The sequence below is a fragment of the Petaurus breviceps genome, unplaced genomic scaffold (assembly GCF_028583685.1).
Source record: "Petaurus breviceps papuanus isolate PSGF00001 unplaced genomic scaffold, PetGlider_PUasm1.0 81, whole genome shotgun sequence".
Classification (NCBI taxonomy): domain Eukaryota; kingdom Metazoa; phylum Chordata; class Mammalia; order Diprotodontia; family Petauridae; genus Petaurus; species Petaurus breviceps.
The window spans coordinates 6,543,315-6,562,815 of NW_027186546.1; the positions used below are offsets into that span (position 1 = coordinate 6,543,315).

A 19,501-nucleotide genomic window follows, 5' to 3' on the forward strand; every position below is an offset into this window, starting at 1 on the left:
GACTTTGCTCCTGCCGCAGGCACCTCTACCCCCAGCCCCCCAGCTCCATCCTCTTCTCCTCCTCCTCCACATTTCTCCCAGTTACCCCTAAAACCCGGTTAGTGGAGTCTGCATCCTCTGATTCCCTTGAACGGGTGCCGGGCAGCCCGACTGAGCATGCTCAGTAGCCCGGCAGGTTTGCGAGGCGAGTCTGAAGCTTCGGCTGCTCCAGTGGCTGGTGTAGTGAGGGCGGGAGGCAGGAAGAGGGGCTGCCTGCTGCAGAGGCGACCGCTGAGCATCCCCGGCGCAGCCCCGCAGGTGTGCCCGCGGCCGCCGCGCTGCCGGACAAGCCTCCTCGGGCGGGTGCGTCCGGGACGGACGCGGGGGCCCCTCCATGCCGCCGGCCCGAGGGCTCCAGAACCAGCCGGCCGGCCCCTGCTATGGCTGGGGGAGAAGAGACTGAGGCTGCAGGGAGCCAGCCCGCCGAGGCTGCCGCGGCAGGTGAGTCCCTAAGTGAGACAGGCTGGGGGCTTGGGGCGAGCCCACAGCTCCCAGGAAGGGCGGGGCGGGGGGGGGATCGGAGAGCTTAGCCCCCTCCACCTGCCTGGAGCTGGGGGACCCGCTGCCGCCGCCGCTGCTGCAAGCTCTTACTGCCCTGTTGGGGATGCAAGCAGCTTGCATGTTCACGTCGCTCCTTGGGATACCTGCTGCAGATGAGGACGAGGGACTGATTAGCGAGCATTTATCTCTTCCTTCAAAAAGGGGAAACGGGCTCTGATTTTGTTATTTGCACAGGCTGCCCCTTTGGGCTCAGGTGCTACGGGTGGCAGGATACATTCCTGAGAGGCACGATGGAAGTTGTGTAGGAACCACTTTGTAGATTTAAGTCTGTCTTGCCTCCAGGATAGAGCTCTATGAGAAAATCCGTTCCGTTATTCCAGAGCAAATCTGTAGTCACCGATCTCCTGCCTACTACCCTCTTTCTGCCTGTCATTTTGAATGGTCTACTTGGATTCCTCTCCCCCCCTCCCCCTTTCTTTAAAAAAAAAGTTTTTTTTTTTTTTTTTTTTTTTTGCTATTCCAGAGCATAGGAAGAACAGACAGCATTCTCTTCTCTTCCTGGCTCCAGAAACTAACCAACTTTGAGACTGAAAAACAGGCAGGAGAGTAGCTCACAGACTCCTTAAAAGAAACGGAAAAACTCTTTCTTTCCCTCTACTCTCCTGCCCCAAGAAACCCCTCCCCTCCCACACACACACCCCTGTTATAAAGGGAGAGGTCATAGATTTACAGCTGCAGCAGCCACCTACTCAATCCCTTCTCCCATTTTATAGTTGAGGTAACTGAAGCCCAGAGAGGTTGAATGACTGGAAGTAACAATCAGAATTTGAACCCAGGACCACTGGAACATTCTGTTACACGAAATTTTCTTTCATTTAGTATAATTATTTATAGTAGTCCTTGGTCTGTCTGTTGTGTCTGTTATTGAAAATGGTAGAACCATCATTGTGTCTCCCACTTAAGTGCCAGAGAAATAAAAAGAATTATTAAGGGAATTTGCAGGAAAAATATTTGGGCAAAGGCGATTAGATTTCTACAATCTTTACCTAATATAATAAAACATATTCAATTATTTGCCAAAATAGATTGTGAGAAGAGAAAACTATTAGCATTCTCAGAATGAGAATTTGGAGTCTTCTAGTGTTTCCAAATTCCCGCCATCATAATGTACCTCACCATGTATTTTGTGGAAGAAGGGGATAAACCATTACTTAACTTATAGCTCCTGTTTATTTTTACTTAAGACTGGTCTCCTGATAAGATATTTGTCTAGACTTGTGAAAATATGTAACCAGTTTTATCCAAATCCAGGGGGCATTTGGATTCTTTCAATGTATGCTAATCCAGATGAGCAGAAATTCTAGATTAAATCATATGGCCTCAATTGAACCTTAGTGACAAAGTACCTTTTAGCTAAGTTATTTTCATTATAAATAAGCATTGATGTTTAGTTGAAAATGAAATGTGAAGTTAGGACATGTTTAAAATGATCCTTCTGACTTAGCTTAAAAAAGTTTCAATACCATACATAAACAGTGGGTTGGTGACTACAATACTTGAGAGTTCAACCTTCTGAGAGACTGAATGAAGTAAGCCAGATTGCATCTCATTTCCCATTCCTCCCCCCGCCCCATTTTTTCTTTGAATTGCAGAGCCCTGTTTTAAATTGATCTACTGCCTGGAGTATGCCTTGAGACCTAATTGAGGCACTGTATTTCTAAGAAGGCCAAACAAATCCAACTCAATCCTTCATCATCCGTGTTGAGATGGTGCATGAGATATCAGGCCAGTTCTGAGGCCAGCCTGTAGGCTTGAGTCCCCTCTTGGGCAGGCCTGGGCTGGTGCTAAGTAGAATCCTAGTGTTGAACTTCTGTGCCATCCAAAGTAGCCCTGTAACTCATCAGCCTTCCCGGAGTCTTTCACATTAGACATGACTCAGAATTGGTTTATTCTCTGTGGGACTGTTGCAGATTCCAACAGATCCCCTGGGCTTGGCAGATTACACTTGCCACTTTAAACAAGACTCAGAACTGAACTGGACGTCTGAGGTTTTTTATTTGTTTTTTGGTGAAGACATACGGCACAGTAGATAGAGTACTGGGCCTAGAATCAGGAGGAATGTTCCTGATTTTAAATCTGGCCTCAGACACTTACTAGCTATGTGACTCTGTTTTAACCCTGTTTCCTCATGTTACACCAGTTTCCTCATCTGTAAAATGAGCTGGAGAAGATGACAAACCACTCCAGTATCTTTGCCAAGAAAACTCCAAATGGGGTCACAAAGAGTTGGACATGACTAAAATGAATGAACAACAACAAATATGATAGAGAGAAGTTAAGAACTAAGACTATAAAAGGTTTAGGTAAGATATGATCCTTATACATAATTTAATATATTACATGAGAAGCAAAAAAAACCAGCCTCAGATCTAAGAAAACTTGTCTGGATTCAAGTCCCATCCCTAATATGGGTGACTCTGGGTGAATCATTTAGTCTCTTAGTGTTCTATACAACCTTTTAAAACTATACCTTTCTTTTTTTCTTCTTTGTTTCTTTCCTTCTTTTTTTTTTAAATTTTGGAGGCAGTTAGGGTTAAATGACTTGCCCAGGGCCACACAGCTAGTGAGTGTCTGAAGGCAGATTTGAACTCATGTCCTCCTGACTCAAAGGCCAAGGTAAAACTGTACATTTCAAAGAAAATATTGACTCGCATTGGGAGAGAGCTCTTCCTCACCCAGGAGTTCTTATTAATGAAATCACAGTTCTAATCCCATCCTATATTACATGACAAGTACACTCAAGATAAACTAAAACAATACCTTTAATCTTAATGGTCTAGCTCGACCTAACCCTTTCAGACTACTTTTCTATTTCATCAGTTTGAGTGAAACAAAAATGTTTTAAGGCAGTTCTGATCTGTAGTTCCTTATTACCAAGTCCCTATTCTAGGAATCTATTTCCATTTATCCCATCTACCGAAGTACTAAATTTATCATTACATCTAAATAGCCTTATTAGGACCTTCTTGGTAAAAGTCTAAAAAAAAAATCCCCCAAACCAGGAGGGCAGGGAAGCATCTTCTGTGCTAGGACTGCCTTAGGTAAGGAATCTTTCTAGTCAACAAAAATCCCTGGGGGAAACCACAGGTAGAGAGTTCATTTGAGAACATTATTTGACAGACTTAAGAAAAATAGAAAGACCGTCCACTCTGCCAAGCGAGGGTGAGTGTCTTCTTTGTGAATGACTTCCGAATTCCTGGAATCGGGGACAAGACAACATCGAGGAGAGCCGAGTAACTGCCATCTCCTGGTGGTAGGAGAGGGCCTTGAATCCAGTGGAGACAGAGCTGTCTTGCCCCTCCTACTCATTCTGTTTTTCTCCTAATCTCCTCTGGGTTTCGCCTTGAAGTTTCAGAGAATTTCACTTTGCATTGTGGATTTGTAATTGCCGTGATTGACATTCATTTTTTTTCATGACTCAGCAATCAGAAGCCATTTTAATTAACTCTATATAAACGTGTGTTCCTGGCTGGGATCCATCCCCTGTGTTTCTGCCTTGGTGCGCATTCCCCAAGTCAAACTAGAACACCCTCATTACAGAATGGCAAAATCTTGGAACAAGAAGAGACCTTTGAAAAAAATCTTGTCTCAGTCCTTCATTTTACAAATGAAGAAACTGGGACCCTGAAAGGTGAGGGAGATGCCCTCAAATATTCAAAAATGGCAGAGCCAGGACCAGTGCTCAGGCTCCCAACTCAGTCCAATGCCTTTTCTAAGCACACCATGCTGCCTCTGATTATCTTTCACAGAAACACAAAGAAAATAAACTTTGCTGGCATTTGAGCTGTAGAACAGAATGAAAAGCTCTAAAATGTCATAGTGAATACACCCAATATTTGCCTGTGCTGTAAAACTTGATTAAAATGCTCTTCCCTGCAAATATTGTTAAAAGAATTACGGATGGAGTTAGAAAAAAAAATCATTACTTTTAGTTTAAAAAAATGTGACCTATTTACTTGATTGAGCTCTACTTTTTATTGTTGATAGTTAAAGGTCAAAGAAAATCTGGGTCATTAGTCATCATCAGCAACAAATTTGACAAAGATATATTAAATATCTATCATGTGCAAAGCACTGTTCTCGGAGCTATGAATACAAAGACAAAAATGCAACAGTCCCTGCTTATTTTACGGATATGGAAACTAAGTCACAAAGAAATTAAGATTTGTCCCTGATGACATAGCTAGTAAATTGGAAGGGCTAAATTACTTCATCTCTTTGGAGCTCCGTTTCCTCATCTGTAAAACAGAGATAATAATAGCATGTGCTTCTCAGCATTGTTGCAAGTATCAAATAATATTATAGTTGTAAAGTGCTTAGCACAGTGCCTAGCCCATAATAAACATTATATAAATATTATCTGTAAAATGGGGATAACCATATTTACCTGAGATCATTATGAAGGTCAAGTGTGACAGTGTATTCTGTAATTATAAATCTTAAACAATTTTTCATTCTGAACTTGCAAAATGCAGAACATTTTCTTATACACAGCAGAATACAAAAAAGAGGGTTGTACAAAAACCTATGCATGTCCATTTTATATCATTTGCTTAAAAAAAAGTTCATAATTGTCACCCATTAGTTTCAAAGCTATCCTGTTAATCTGTGCTTATTTTTCAACTTTGTTCTGTTGAAAGAAAGTTGCACAATTTAAAAAAAAGTTTCCATCACTTCTCTTTCTTTTTTTTGGAATCACTGTTGCTAACTCCACCTTACCCCTCTCCCATTAAAAACTGAGAGAAAAAACAATCTCGTACAAAACAAGCAAAACTAGTCTATATAGGAGGCAGCCAGGTAGCTCAGGAGATAGAGTGCTAGGCTTGGAGTCATGAAAACCTGAGTTAAATCCAGCCTCAGATATTTACTAGCCGTGTGACCCTGAACAAGTCCCTTAACTTCTATTTGTCTTTATCCACTGGAAAAGGAAGTGGCAAACCATTCCAGTATCTTTGCCAAGAAAACCCCTTGGACAGTACAGTCCATGGAGTCACAAAGAATTAGACACAACTGAACAATAACAGCTCCATGTAGAGGTTATGTCCAAAATATTTGCCAAAATGTTTGGACCTTGGGTTCATTACCTCTCAGTCAGGATGTGGTTGGCACTGTTTCATGGTAAGTCCTCTGGAGACAAGATTAGCCATTGCATTGGTAAAAATTTGTCCTTTCAAAGTTGTTTTTCTTTACTGTTGATGACCTTGTATCAACTGTAGCCCTGATTCTTCTCACTTCACTCTGGATCAGTTCACACTACAAAAGATTCTGTGAAATTGTCTCTTTTGTCATTTCTTACAGCGCAATAATATTTCATTATATTCATATACTAAAGTTTGTTCACCCATTTCCCATTAGATTCTTCTCTCCCACAGAAGCGAAGAAAATCCTCCTCCACACTTAGGAAGTTTGTTTTTCTATTCGCCCTCACATTTTCCTTCACCTTACCCCACTTATTTCCCTGTTGAATTTGATGTATTTCTGCACCAAATAATTTTTGCACATGGTCTACCCTGCTTTGTCCATTTCAGATAAGCATGAGGTTAATCTGATTGCCTACTCCCCCCCCCATCCTGTCCTCCATGTTTATATACTCTATTCATGCACTTCAGTTATAAGAAATAGCAAGTTTGGGGTGGCTAGGTGGTGCAGTGAATAGAGCACCGACCCTGGAGTCAGGAGGACCTGAGTTCAAATCCGGCCTCAGACACTTAACAACAAAAACTAGCTGTGTGACTTTGGGCAAGTCACTTAACCCCAACTGCCCTCCAAAATGCAAAAAAAAAAAAGAAATAGCAAGTTCTATCCCCTTCTTTCCTCTTTTCTACATTCATGTATTCCTTTTTACCCATACTTCTCTTTCCTCCTTTAAACCCCTCAGAAGAAAACCAATCTATGCTCAGGTCCTCTGTTTTTCTCATGAATCTCTCTTGATAGCATTTGAAGATATTAAGATTCTGAAAGGATACTGTTTTTTCTCCCCCTTTTAGAATATTGACACTACCTCATCATGTAACTCCTTCCCATTGTTCAATTAATTTTACCTTTCTAGATTTCTTTTGATTTTTCTTTTTATTTCCAAAGCTTCTACTCAACTCTGTTCTTTTTATTAGAAAAGATTTAAAGCCCTCTATTCTATCCTTCCCTGTAGGATTATACTTAGATTTGCAGTACAAGTTATTTTTTTATTGTAAACTTATTTTTTTGTCTTTTGGAATATTGTATTCCAAAATCTCCTCTTATCTTTAGTAGAACTTTTTAGGTTTTGTATGATCCTGACTGTATTTTCTTGGTACTGGAACTGTTCCCTGACCCCACCCGGCCCCCTCGCCCCCAGATACTTACAGATTTGCTTGTTTAACATGGGAGCTCTGGATTTGGGCTGTGACATTCCTGGTTTTTTCCCTTTTGGGGTTTCTTTCAGAGGGTGATTAGTGGATTATTTCTCTCTGCATTTTGCTACCTGTGTTCAAAGATCCATGTTTTCATTGGTATGGTTGCTCCCTCCACCAATACAGATCACAACCCCTCTCTGAGTTGGCAGACTATCTTCCACAATTTAGCTAAGGTATTCATTATCTTGGGGCCATCTTGGTGGTACATATCTCTCCCTAAACCTGTCCTTGAAGTGCTTCTAATTTGGCATAATCTATCGCAGCTTGTACTTTAAGTCCTGTACAGCCATTAGGAAGCCAAGGTATCCTCCTCCCATGATAAAGCATCAGAGTAGGACTTTAATGGAGGTTTTTAATCATGAAGGTTAGTATAAACGTGATTAATTGTCATGGATAAGCAGAGCAGTTTTTAATACTGTCTCTCTCTGTCTCTGTCCCTGTCTCTCTGTCTCTGTCTCTCTCTTTGCCTCTCTCGGTCTCTCTCTGTCTCTGTCTCTGTCTCTCACCATTCACTGCCAAGAATCTTCCTTTGGCTTCCTTGTTCTTTGCCCTGAGCTCTTTCTGGATTGAGGTAGCAAATAGAACCTATGCCTTAGGGATCTCTTGATGTCATACCCACTTTTCTGAGTCATAGATGGTTTTGTTCTCTTGTCATCCACACATCAGTCACCAAAATGAGAGAAAATTACTTTGAGTCTGTTGAGCTTAGTGGCATCCAAAGCTTCACAGCTTAGATAATAGCCAACTTTGGATGTACATTGTGCCACAGTCTCTCCCCATCAATACTATTTAGCTGATTTTCCAACAAGTGAGTTATGTTATAGATTTAAAATCACTTCTTGTCTTCTTCCCACAAAAACTGCAGAAGTATATTTTTCTTGGCTCAAAGGTATAGAATTTAGGTATGAACACTTTTAAAAAAAGGTATAGAAGAAAAAGTTTTTAAAAGGGATTTTTTTTCTTTTTGGAGGGCAATTGGGGTTAAGTGACTTGCCCAAGGTCACACTGCTAGTTTTTGTGTTAAGTGTCTGAGGCCGGATTTGAACTCAGGTCCTCCTGACTCCAGGGCCAGTGCCCTATTCACTGAGCCACGTAGCCACCCCTAAAAGGGATTTTTTGAGAAACAAAAAATTAATAACCATTAAGTTTTTGTAATAATTATCACAGTTGGAAGGGAGCTAGTTAGAAGAGCTCATATCTAGAGGTTCAAGTCTTAATACTCATTTGTACTGAAATATTTCATACTCCTCCCCAATTTTAACTCCAAACCTTTTTTTTTCCAGAAATAAAATAATCCAGTTCTGTAGACAAATAAGATGGCACGAATCTTGTTTTGCATTATAGATACTGAAATATTGGTAGACAAAGATGAAAAATCAACATTTATCAAGACAAATTTTGGGTTGTTTGTTTCTTTAGCCACCAAATTAAAGACTAGCACCTCTTAGTGAGTGTGTGGCATAATGGATAGAATTCTAGAGTGGAAGCCAAGAATCCATTTGGTGAAATCCCACCTTAGACTACTTAGTAGTTGTGTGACCCTGGACATATCATTTAACATCTCTGAGCCTCATTTTCCTTGCTATTAGCAATAGCACTTACCTCTTGGCGTTGTTGTGAGACCCAAATAAGATAATATTTGAAATGCCTAGTGCAACCCAGCCCAGTCTTTAGATACAACGAGACATCAGAGAGTATACCAGGCCTATTGTAGCAAATATTTTTTTTATTATTGACTTAAGATAAAACCTAGAACATTTAAGTTCTACTTTATACCTTCTTTACGTCTTACCTGGGCTATGATAATTGTTTCCTTAATTCCAGTCTCTTTTCTGAGCTGTCTTTCACACATCTTCACTAAAAGTCTATGTTGTAGCTTAAAATATTAGAAAAGAAAGTGTGGTTTATAAGCATTTTACAACAATGTTAATATAGTTATTTCCAGAGTGACAACGAAAGTGTCTTTTATCTTTACACCTTTCTGCCTCTGCTGCACTTCCATTGGAGATTGCTTGCCAAGAAGTTTTTAGCACCACCATGTGGAAGATGCCCTCCTCCTCATCTTCATCTTTTCCGATATCTCCTGCTTACAGATAGCAAAGTGAAATGACTAAGTCATAGGTATGACCTTGTCACTCCCTTGCTGAAATAGCGTATAGCTCTAATTGCCTCTAGAATAAAATAGCAAGCTCCCTTTTTGTCATTGAAAGCCCTGTACAATCTGATTCTATCCTACCTTAGTTCATATTACTCTCCATCATCCAATCCATTTTCCAGCCAAATTGGCCTGCATTTCATCTCTCACCTCCATGACTTTGCACAAGTTATCCACTGTGCTTGGAGTGCATTTCCTCTTCACCTCTGCCTCGTAGAGTCCCTAATTTCCTTCAAAGCATAAATCAGGCACAGCAACTTGACCAAAGACTTTGGTACTCCCAGCCAAGTTCACTGTCCCCTAGACCAAGGTGCCTTTAATCCTACATTTATATTAGATGTGAATAGAAAAGAAATGCTACAAGATTTTTCAAGGATAAATTTATATTTAATATTATGTTTTTATTATATTCTATATTATTAAATATTTTCACTTCATTCTTGGGGCTGATTTGTGCTGACCTGACTACCTTGTAGATGCAGTTGTCCATTTGTCTAAAAAATCAGCAAATCTTCTCTCCATCTTTCTCTCCAGTAACAATAATGATTTTCAAATTAACTATGATGAATTGTAATTTAATTTTAATTTAAAATGCATTACTCTTAAAATCTCACTCCTTGATTGCAGCAGAATGTCATTTCTTCTTTACCTATTGTTTTCTATACAATCACTTTCTATAGAATCACAGGTGGGTTGTCCAGAGCAAAGAGAGGGCAGAAGAGAGCGTGAATGGCCTGGGTACCTTCTGAAATGGTGGTCCTGAGAAGGAATTCGCCAGTCTGGGGAGGAGGATGCTAGGGTGGATGTGCCTTGAGGGTAACAAGGCTGTTGAGCACAGAAGTAGACACAAGAGAGTCAGGATTGGAGCTAGGAGAGAAGCAGGCGCTTAAGCATTTGTTGAAATGAATTGACTAAGGAAGTTAAAGTATCAAAGAAGTAATTCATTTGTATTTGTATCTTCTACACCTAGCACAATAGCTGGAACATAGTAGGTACTTAATAAACGCTTGTCGATTGATTAGCCATAGCACAAACTGGGCTTGGACCATTATTTCCTAGGTCTATTTTGTAACATGGTGAATTATGAAAGAAGGTAAGATAGACCCAGAGTGTGATTACTGTTTACCTCTTCTGGAAAGATGAATGCATTCAGTTTTTTTGTGTGTTTCTCTCCAGCATCAAATCTGTCATATCACCTAGAAGGGACATATGTAGCTTATTCCTGGTCAGACAGAGAGCCACAAAGCAAAGGCTTTTTTGAATCAGGTAGTTGCCTGATGCAATCTTCCTATTTCCTATATTCATTCTTCTTTCTTGACTGTCTCTTGTTCTTTCTTCTTCCATAAAAAGCCTGCTTCTAATCCACTAAAATCCACCTACTTATGTTGTATTTTTTTCTCTGAGAAACTTAGAATGTTTCATGAGAATTGTTTCATTTATTTTCACTACTACAGGCTGGTGAGGGGTTGACATTTGGGCTATCCAAAGCTGTTGAAACATAATGAGTTATGTTATACCATCATAAGGAAAAATTTCTTTCCATCCCTCATGTACCTTGTGGGTGAACACATGTGCCAGGTAGGTAGAAAAGCTCAGATTGAACATACAAATCCTCCTATAAAACCAGGGAGGGACAAAAAGTGAAGGAAAATACCCACACACTCCACATCCAGCATAATTGTATAATGGAGGATTATAAATAGAAAGGAATTTAGCTCCCAGAATATTTAAACATGTTCCTGATCTGATTCATGGAGCACATATGTACATGGTCATCAGAGAATGTTCATCTCTTAGTTTAAGACTTGGAACTTTCTTCTAAATAAAAACTATCATTAAATTAGATCATTTCATGCTTCCAATCTGGGGGGATAAATGGAGACAACCAGCTGTAATCACTGAAGGATACCAAAGACATAGATATATTTTGCAGTAATTCAGATGCAAAAAATAATGACCTTTCTAAGAGGTAGACATGCAGAGAATACAAGGTTCTGGTCTGTAAGTAGGTATAATCCACTGAGGAAGATTTCGATTGAATTAAGTCAGGTAGCCAATTATCTAATCATTTTGATAGAAGTTATTAGAATTTTGCAACCTGACATTCTCCAACTAGGAATAGGCTATATCTTTCTTGATCTCCCAAAGTTACATGATAGACATGCTGCTAACCAGGAAAACAAACAAACAAATAAATAAATAAAAAGTCCAACAGATGTGCTCATGGCCTCTTTGAAGGCAAAGAAGTATTACATTGTAGAAATACCATCTCTTTTGTGTCAGGTCTCTCTGGAAACTAGAAAAGTATCAAACCCAATTTTCAGGGAAATATAATAAAGCTTCCTTGGTTGAACCCTTCCCAAACTTGACTCTACTACCTGTATGACCACAGGCAAGTCATTTAACTTTTCAGAGTCAGCTTCTTCATCTGTAGAATGAGGAGACTAGATTAGATGGATGACCTCCACATTCCTTTCCAATGTTCAAACTATGATCCCAAAAGTTTGCATGAAGTAACTAACTCTTCAGGAAGAGCATTGAGGGCATTTCTAACTGTGATTATTACAGTGGTTAGTAATTGCCTTACAACATTTTGTTTCAGGATTTATTTTCTTTGTCTTTCTTTAATTGAACATCTATCATCCAATGTTAAGTTCTCCTTTTTCCATTCTTGATCCTTAAAGAATAATCATCTTTTATTCAGATTAGCACACATTCTTATGAATCATGAAGCATTTTTCCAAAGGGAATTTTGAAGATGCCCCATTTATGAAATAATTTTTCTTAGAAATTCATAGATTTAATGGAACATCTTGAACATAAATTGACTGACTAATAAATACAGGGCATCCCAAAATTTTTAGTGTAGTCTTTAAGATTTTAGTTACTTTAAAACTGCACTAAGACTTTGGGGACTCCCTGTATTAATTAATTTTGTCAGTGGTCCCTATTATCTTTTCATAGAGTCTCACAACTTGTATTTTGACATGTACTTTAATGAAGTGGGTGTAGATCGTTTTGATTTAGATAAATGAGTTCATTGTTTGTGCTTGCCTATGGAAAAACCCCACTGATACGGATGATACATGGCATCCTGCATATATTTGAATCAGTAGAACTTAGCAAAAGTTAAGGAAGAGTGAAGAGGGAGTACTACACTTGAAGATTTAAATCCTTCATTAAACACTTCTCAAATTTAGTCCTCTCATCTGTCAAATGGTGTTCATTGTGAGGATCATACAAAAGAACATCTATGAATATGTCTTAGCAAACTTTAAATTGTTGTGTGATATCAGCTATTATCATTTTTATACTTATCTTGGAATTAAATTATGGTTAAATGTAGTTAAATTATTTTTGTCTTTGCCTAGTTTGGATTTTGATGACTTTGTAAAATGAGGATAATATTCTTTATCCTTTTCTAGGGTACCTTATTCCCATAGAGTATGTTTTAAGGATATATAAGATCTTAAAATTCTTTCCACTCCTTAAAAGGATTATGAACCCAGACTTTTTATTTCATCCATTTGAGGCACTCCTAATGAGGAAATTCTCTCCCCCATTGCATATGGGTGCTTGATCTGCAGCTCAATAGTCTTAGAGAGATGTTCAGGGGTATCAGGAGGCTAAATGACTTGCCCAGGGTCATACCCAGTACTTGTCAGAGGCAGATCTTTGTGACTCGAAGGCTGATTCTCTACCCACTGTACCACAGTGCTTCTCGGTAGAATTGTACCATATAAATTCCTGAGAATATTATTCTAATTACTATTTTTAAAGTAAGCTGAAATTTAATGTGTGCTTCAGATCATCTGTCATATGCCCTATAGTAATGATAATTGGCATTTAATGAGGGCATATATAGATATAATAATTTAAAAACTCTTAATGTTCCTGTCAGAGCTCATGGGGATATTACTTAATAGGCATCCTACACTAAAATAGGAAATCTATAATTTATAACGTAGATCTCTGAAAATTGCATGCTTTTCTAATCCCTGTCCAAAAAATATTTTCCTACAAATGTGTTTTGTGGTTGTTCCTTAATTCACAGCAAGAAGTGCCAGTCATTCAATTACCAGTAAAAAATATTTTATTGAAGGAATGGTTTCTGATCATTTAGAAATGTAAATGGTAGCCACTGAGCATAGCTTCCTCAAAACATCATTTCATTTTGTTTGGGTTTTTTTTTAAGGTAGCTGGACAGGTAGAGCAAGAAAATGCAATAAATGTAATGTATCTGAATTTCAGCAGAATGTTTGAGAAAGTTATATTATCCCATGTGGACATGATGCAGAGAGGTGGACCAGCTGGTTGTACTGCTAAGTAACTTTGAAGTTGGTCAAGTGGCCAAACCCAAATGGTCTTTAGTCTGTGATTCTATGTCAACTTGGAAAGAAGTCTAGTGGAATGTTGCATGTATCTACCCTTTCATCATTTTTATCTTAGTGATTTAGATGAAGGCATCAGAGGCATGCATGCAGATTTGCAGATAACATAAAATTGGGAAAGATAACAAATAACTTTGATGACATATTTGAAATTTAAAAAGAGATTAGAAGGATGGCTGAGTCTAAGAAGATGAAATTTAGGGATAGCAGATGGACTCATAATTTCATCCTAATAAGGAAACTCCCTCTACCAATGAAGGTCAGCACCTACTCTGAAACTTAGTCTTAGAGAATTGCTTGGGACCACTGAAAAGTTAAGTGACTTTTACCCAGGGTCACACAGGCAGTATGTGTCAGAGGCAGTACTTGAAGCCAGATCTTCCTGGGTGTCATGTCAGCTTTCCATTTACTATGTCAAGCTGCCTTTCAAAATAAAATTTGCTAAGGATAAATTTAAAGTGCTGTGCTTGAGTAAAAAAAAAATCACTTTAACAAGTACAGTATGGGATAGGCATGGCATGAGAGCATTTCATGTAGAAAATAATCTGGTAGTTTAATGAAAAATAAATTCAAAATGCATAGTGTGACATGTCAGCCCCAAACCTCAAATGCTGTACTAAACTTTGTTAAGATAATTGTAGTGTATAGTACAACAAATGTGATGGTTATACTCTATTCTGCTGCAGTCAGACCACCCCTAGAAGACTGCGTTGAATTACATGGGCTACATTTTAAAGACAAGGACAAGAATGATGAAATGAGTGACCATTCCACGTGAGGTTCAGTTGAATAAACTGGAAAGAAAACATCAAAATTAGACATAACAGTTTTCCAGTACTTGAAGGGTCCTTAGAATTGTCCAGGAACAGAATAGGCTCCATCAGAAAGTAATAGGTTTCAAATTCACATTCCTAGGGGCTTTTGAGGTAGAACCTAAATTGCCCCTCGTTGGTGATGTCATAAAAGCAGTTAGGTTGACTTTTGACATTACTTTCAACTTTGAGATTATTTGATTCTATAAATACTGGCATTTACCACTATGGTCATCATCTGATTCTTCAATGCTTATATTATTTTGATGATATACTATATCACTAATGACCAAACCATCTCTTGATCTCTTCATGATAATCATGGTTGTTTCAATAATGCCATTTTGTCTGATTCCAAAACTATAATATTGGTCATTCTCCCTTTTGATATGGTAAATATATTGTCATGATGGTGTTTCTAATAGACTACCTCTAGCCTCTATCTTTCTCTCAACTTCCCTTTTTTAGTTAGACAGATAAAAGTTGAATAAAATACTATAAATAAAAGTTTCCTATGAGGAAATGTAGCCATTAAAAATTTTTATGTCTCTAATTGGCTAAATAGCTACAAGTAGCCATTTAAAACTTTTATCTTTCTTTTTAGGTTTCTTGATGCATCCATAGTGATAGAAATCTGCAGATGTAGAAATGGGACTTTTCTTCTGTTATATTATGTCTTGTTAATGGAAAAAGAAACAGAGACATCCTGGATCTATAATTCAGTCAACACCTTGAGATTCTCTTCTCTTATTGTATTTATAACCTATCCTATTAAGAAATTCCTTTCTCATATTATGGTTAACACATATGGAGACTATAGTTTTGTTTTACACAGGCATCTTGAGTTGGGATTGCCCTAAGTGTATGAAGAGTCTCCTTCAGCTTGCTTACCTCTGAGTTCAGAATTAATTTCTGACTCCCATGACATGCATGATTCTCTGGCTTAATGAGAATGAATAAGAACATTATAGCACATGTACAGCCTGATTCTGTTTATTCCTTCTTCAAATCTTTGGTCAGGTGAACCCCATTCTTCAGACAAACCTTCCATTAAAGGGGACCACCTTAGGACAAACCTTCAGTTAAGGGGAAAACAGATTCTCTTTGTTTCTTTGGACCAAACTTTTGGTAAAGGGTTGAAAAATGTCATCAACATGGAACCTCCTGCTTCCCAGTGCAAATCACAGTCCATCTATGTTTTCTTACTGATTTCAACCCTACTTACACATTAGGATAGGCCTAGAATTATGTATTGAAATGGAAGAAATGCCATTAAATGAAACATAAGTGCAGGGTTCCTTCCAACCAATAGTATGGTGGAGCCAGCTTAAACCAGCTAGCAAGAGCTGACAGTTAAATTTTCTCTCTGAGTATTTTTACCTTGGAAATTCAACAAATACTACAAATCAGGGTTTGATTTATTGTTTTGTTGATTATTTAGACTTGAGAAAGTGCTAGATAAAATGTTAATGATTCAAATTAAGCTTAAAAGTGTGTTGAGATCCAATTGATAAAAAATGTTCTACTGTTTACTGCTCTTTGATTCCATGCTGAGATCCTAGTACAATTGCTAATAATGTATTATTCTTTTACACAGAACTATGACTTTAATGGGTAATTGTTAGATAATTGGATTTGTCTCTATAATGAAATCATAGCAGGCTGTTGACTCCCTTTTCATGATTTTCTTGCATCATTCTCATTTCTCTTCCCAATTTTTTCTCCACTTCTCTTACTTGATTTTCAAAATCCTTCTTGAGCTCCTCCATGGCCTGTAACCAATTCATATTTTTCTTGGAAGCTTTTGATTCAGGAGTTTTGACTTCATTGTCTTCTTCTAGTTCCATGTTTTGATCCTTTTTGCCCCCCCAGAAAGGATTCTGTGGTCTGATTGTGCTTCCTCTGCTTGCTCATCTTGCCAGCCAATTACTTGACTTTTGAGCTCTTTGCCACAGTAGAACTCGGCTTCCAGAATAGGGAGAGCAGTGTCCCAAATTGCTGGGGTTTTTGCAGCTGCCAGAGCTATTAGGAGGATGCCCTCTCTGCAGCACCCACAAGCTCTGGCACACTGGTCACACACCCCAGGACCACCACCCAAGACCGCGATTCAGATCCATGCAGGTTAATGCAAGAACGATTACCCTCTGAATGGTTTCTTGGTCCCCCTAAAATCTGCAGGCCAGGAGCTCTGGAGGCAACCACACCAGCCACTGCGTCTCTGGCTCTTCCCACTACGGGGACAGGGGGCAGATGGACTGTGCTCTTCTCCACTCAGTTCCAACAGAGTTCCCTACTCACCTTTTACTTTCTCTTTAGTGTTTTTGTGTTGAGAAGTCTGGAAACCACCACAGTTGCTGGTGATTCACCCTCCTGAATTCTGCTCTGGCCGCCACTGGTTGGGGCTGCCATGAGGCCAGAATCCTGCCACTCACGTGGAACTGCGCTTGGCTCCCAGCCTGGTGCAATAGACCCTTTCTGCTGGCCTTTCGGAATGCCTTCAGTGGGAGATTTGATTATCTCTGTCACTTTGTGGGTTCTGTAGCTCTAAAGTTTGTCCAGAGTATTTTTTTTACATATATTGGAGGTGGTCCCCAAATGTATTCTTACCTGCATTTTTCTTATTAATTGTGAGACTAGCTCATTTTCCACTGCTTCTCTAATGACAATTAGGAACTCATTGTTCTGTCAAAGAAATTCATGTCAAAATACAGTTATCCCTTCCACATCACTGGGGTTAGGAGATCCCCTGGGATCTGGAAAAAAAAGCATAAAATTTTTTGGTCCTCCCCTTGTACCAGAGAAGCCTTCTGGCTTCTCTAATTTCCTTCTTTTTTTTTCTTGATAATATACAATACTATAAATATATTTTATGCATTTCTGAGTTTCTAAACTTTTCGGTATCATCTGCTGGCCTTCACATGTCATCTGTGACTTCTGTAAAACTCCCCCCAAAATTCCCATTTCATTTCTTATGTGGACCCATGATATATTGAAATTGATAACTGTAGCAAACAAATCCCTCACACTGGCTGAGACTGTTACTAATTTAACACAATTCCCTTTCCTAGGTTTTGGTTTGCTTATTTTTTGATTCAATTCCATTTATTATCTCAAAATCAAGTTTACTGCTAGAGGAAAATAAAGAAGTTCTTTTCTAGGAAAGAAAATTAAAGTTGAGTCTTTAAGGGGAAATCCTAGAGTGAACTAGGTATCGAATTTCAATTTATAAAATTTAGGAATTGAGAGTTGGGGAGTGTGGGGGAAGCCTAGAGAGATTTGAGAGATCATTTAATCTAGGGACTTTTAACCTTTTTTTTGTTTGTTATAAACCTCTTTGGTCTATTTAGGTGAGATCTATGGCCTCTTGCTCAGAATTATATATATATATTTGCAAGACAATTGGGGTTGACTTGCCCAAGGTCACATGGCTAGTAAGCTAGTAAGTGTGAAGTGTCTGAGACCAGATTTGAACTCAAGTCCTCCTGACTCCAGGGTCAGTGCTCTATTCACTGCTCCACCTAGCTGCTCCAAGAATAATATTTTAAAATACATAAAATGTACTGCAAAGGATCACAAAGGAAAATGCAATTACATTAAAAGGCAGTTGTCAAAATATTGATGAAACAAAACAAGGGTTGCAGAGCCCAGGTTAAAAACCTGTAATCTATTCTAATCTCTCTCTCTCTCTCTCTCTCTCTCTCTCTCTCTCTCCTCTCCCTTTCTCTCCCTCTCCAACTCTCTGTCTCTGTCTCTCCCTCTCTCTGTCTCTCTTTAAAAAATAAAGTTTAGGGAGTATGTAATGTGCATGCCATCTAATAGTTGGAAGTAAAATGTCTGCAATACCACAGTCTCCTTTAACACTTAAAAATAAATAAATGTTCTGTTATTCAAAGCATGAGAGAATAACCTTATTTTTTGTGTGTGGTCAAAATCAAGCAATTCTCTGTCCTGATTTTGTCTAAGAAATATAGAAAAACTCCTCCCTGGCTACTTACACTGGAAGTACATTAAAAAACAAATTGGTTTTCTAAATATACAAAGGGAGTTTGTAGATTAGTAGAATGATTCTATCCTGATTTAATGCTGCCAGAAAGGATCCGTTGTATTGGAAGCAATTTGACCATTATATAATGGCCTTTTATTTGTTCAAGTGGTCTCATGCTTTATAGAACAAACATTCCCTTTTAATGTTCTTGCTTCCCTTTGTTTTTAGCATATTTGTATAGAGAGAAGGGAGGATAAAGGAAAATAGTTTTTATTTAGGTAATATAATTCAGAATTGTAGTTTTCCCTATAATTCATTTTCTGGGGAAAATAGGTTAATATTTTGATGTCTCCCCTTTTACCAGATTTTCCTGAAATGGCATATATGATACACATGAGTACTTTTAAAGAAAAAATGGGGTAATTCCAAATTTGTATTTGAACAGAGTAATGTAAGTCTTTTGCAAATGTATATATATTTTTAAAACTTAAAAATGGAGTACATTTTGTCTCCTTCCATTCTTAGTGCATCTGTCTGATAATTATTCTAGTGATGTGTGTGGTTATATAGCTTTCTATGTAAAAGCAGATTCATTTTAAAGTTCTGAAGATCTTAGGTGAAAACTAGATATCTAAAAAAAAATTTGATTGGCAATATAATCTTTACCTAACAAAAGCGAGTAAAAATATATTTGCTAGCAGCCCTTCAACTCTAATCACGAAAAATTTAAACTCAAAATGGAAGGGAAGGAGAAAAAAACAGGCCTTCTGTATCTGCCAAGCCAGATGCAAAGAAAAGAACAGAAAAGGAGGAGGAGGAAGAGGAGAAGGAGAAGGAGGAAGAGGAGGAAGTTATCAGTAGAGAGGACCCAGTAATTCAGAGGGAATAATAACTAAGAAAAGTGCCAACAATTAAAATCCAAATGGGCTCAGTATTGATAATAAGCAGGGTGAACTAGACCAGGTGAAGGGAACCTGCGGCCTTGAGGCCACATATAGCCTTCTAGGTCCTCAGGTACAGCCTTTTGACTTAGCCCAAATTTTATCAAACAAATCCTTTTATTAAGGGGATTTATTCTGTGAAGTTTGGAGTCAGTCAAAGGGCTGCATTTGAGGACCTAGAGGGCCACGTGTGGCCTTAAGGCCACAAATTCCCTACCCCTGAAC

The 19,501-nt window shown here is 38.5% G+C and overlaps 1 protein-coding gene across 1 annotated transcript in view; it reads left to right on the top strand.

Moving 5' to 3' along the window:
* The first annotated feature begins 240 nt into the window (after nt 1–240).
* The window catches only part of LOC138176131 (basic helix-loop-helix ARNT-like protein 2), an 81,488-nt gene continuing 62,227 nt past the window's right edge, over nt 241–19,501 (top strand). Inside the window, exon 1 of the mRNA XM_069106894.1 lies at nt 241–480. The gene's annotated coding sequence lies outside the window, so the exon portion shown is untranslated. The remainder of the gene's footprint in view (nt 481–19,501) is intronic.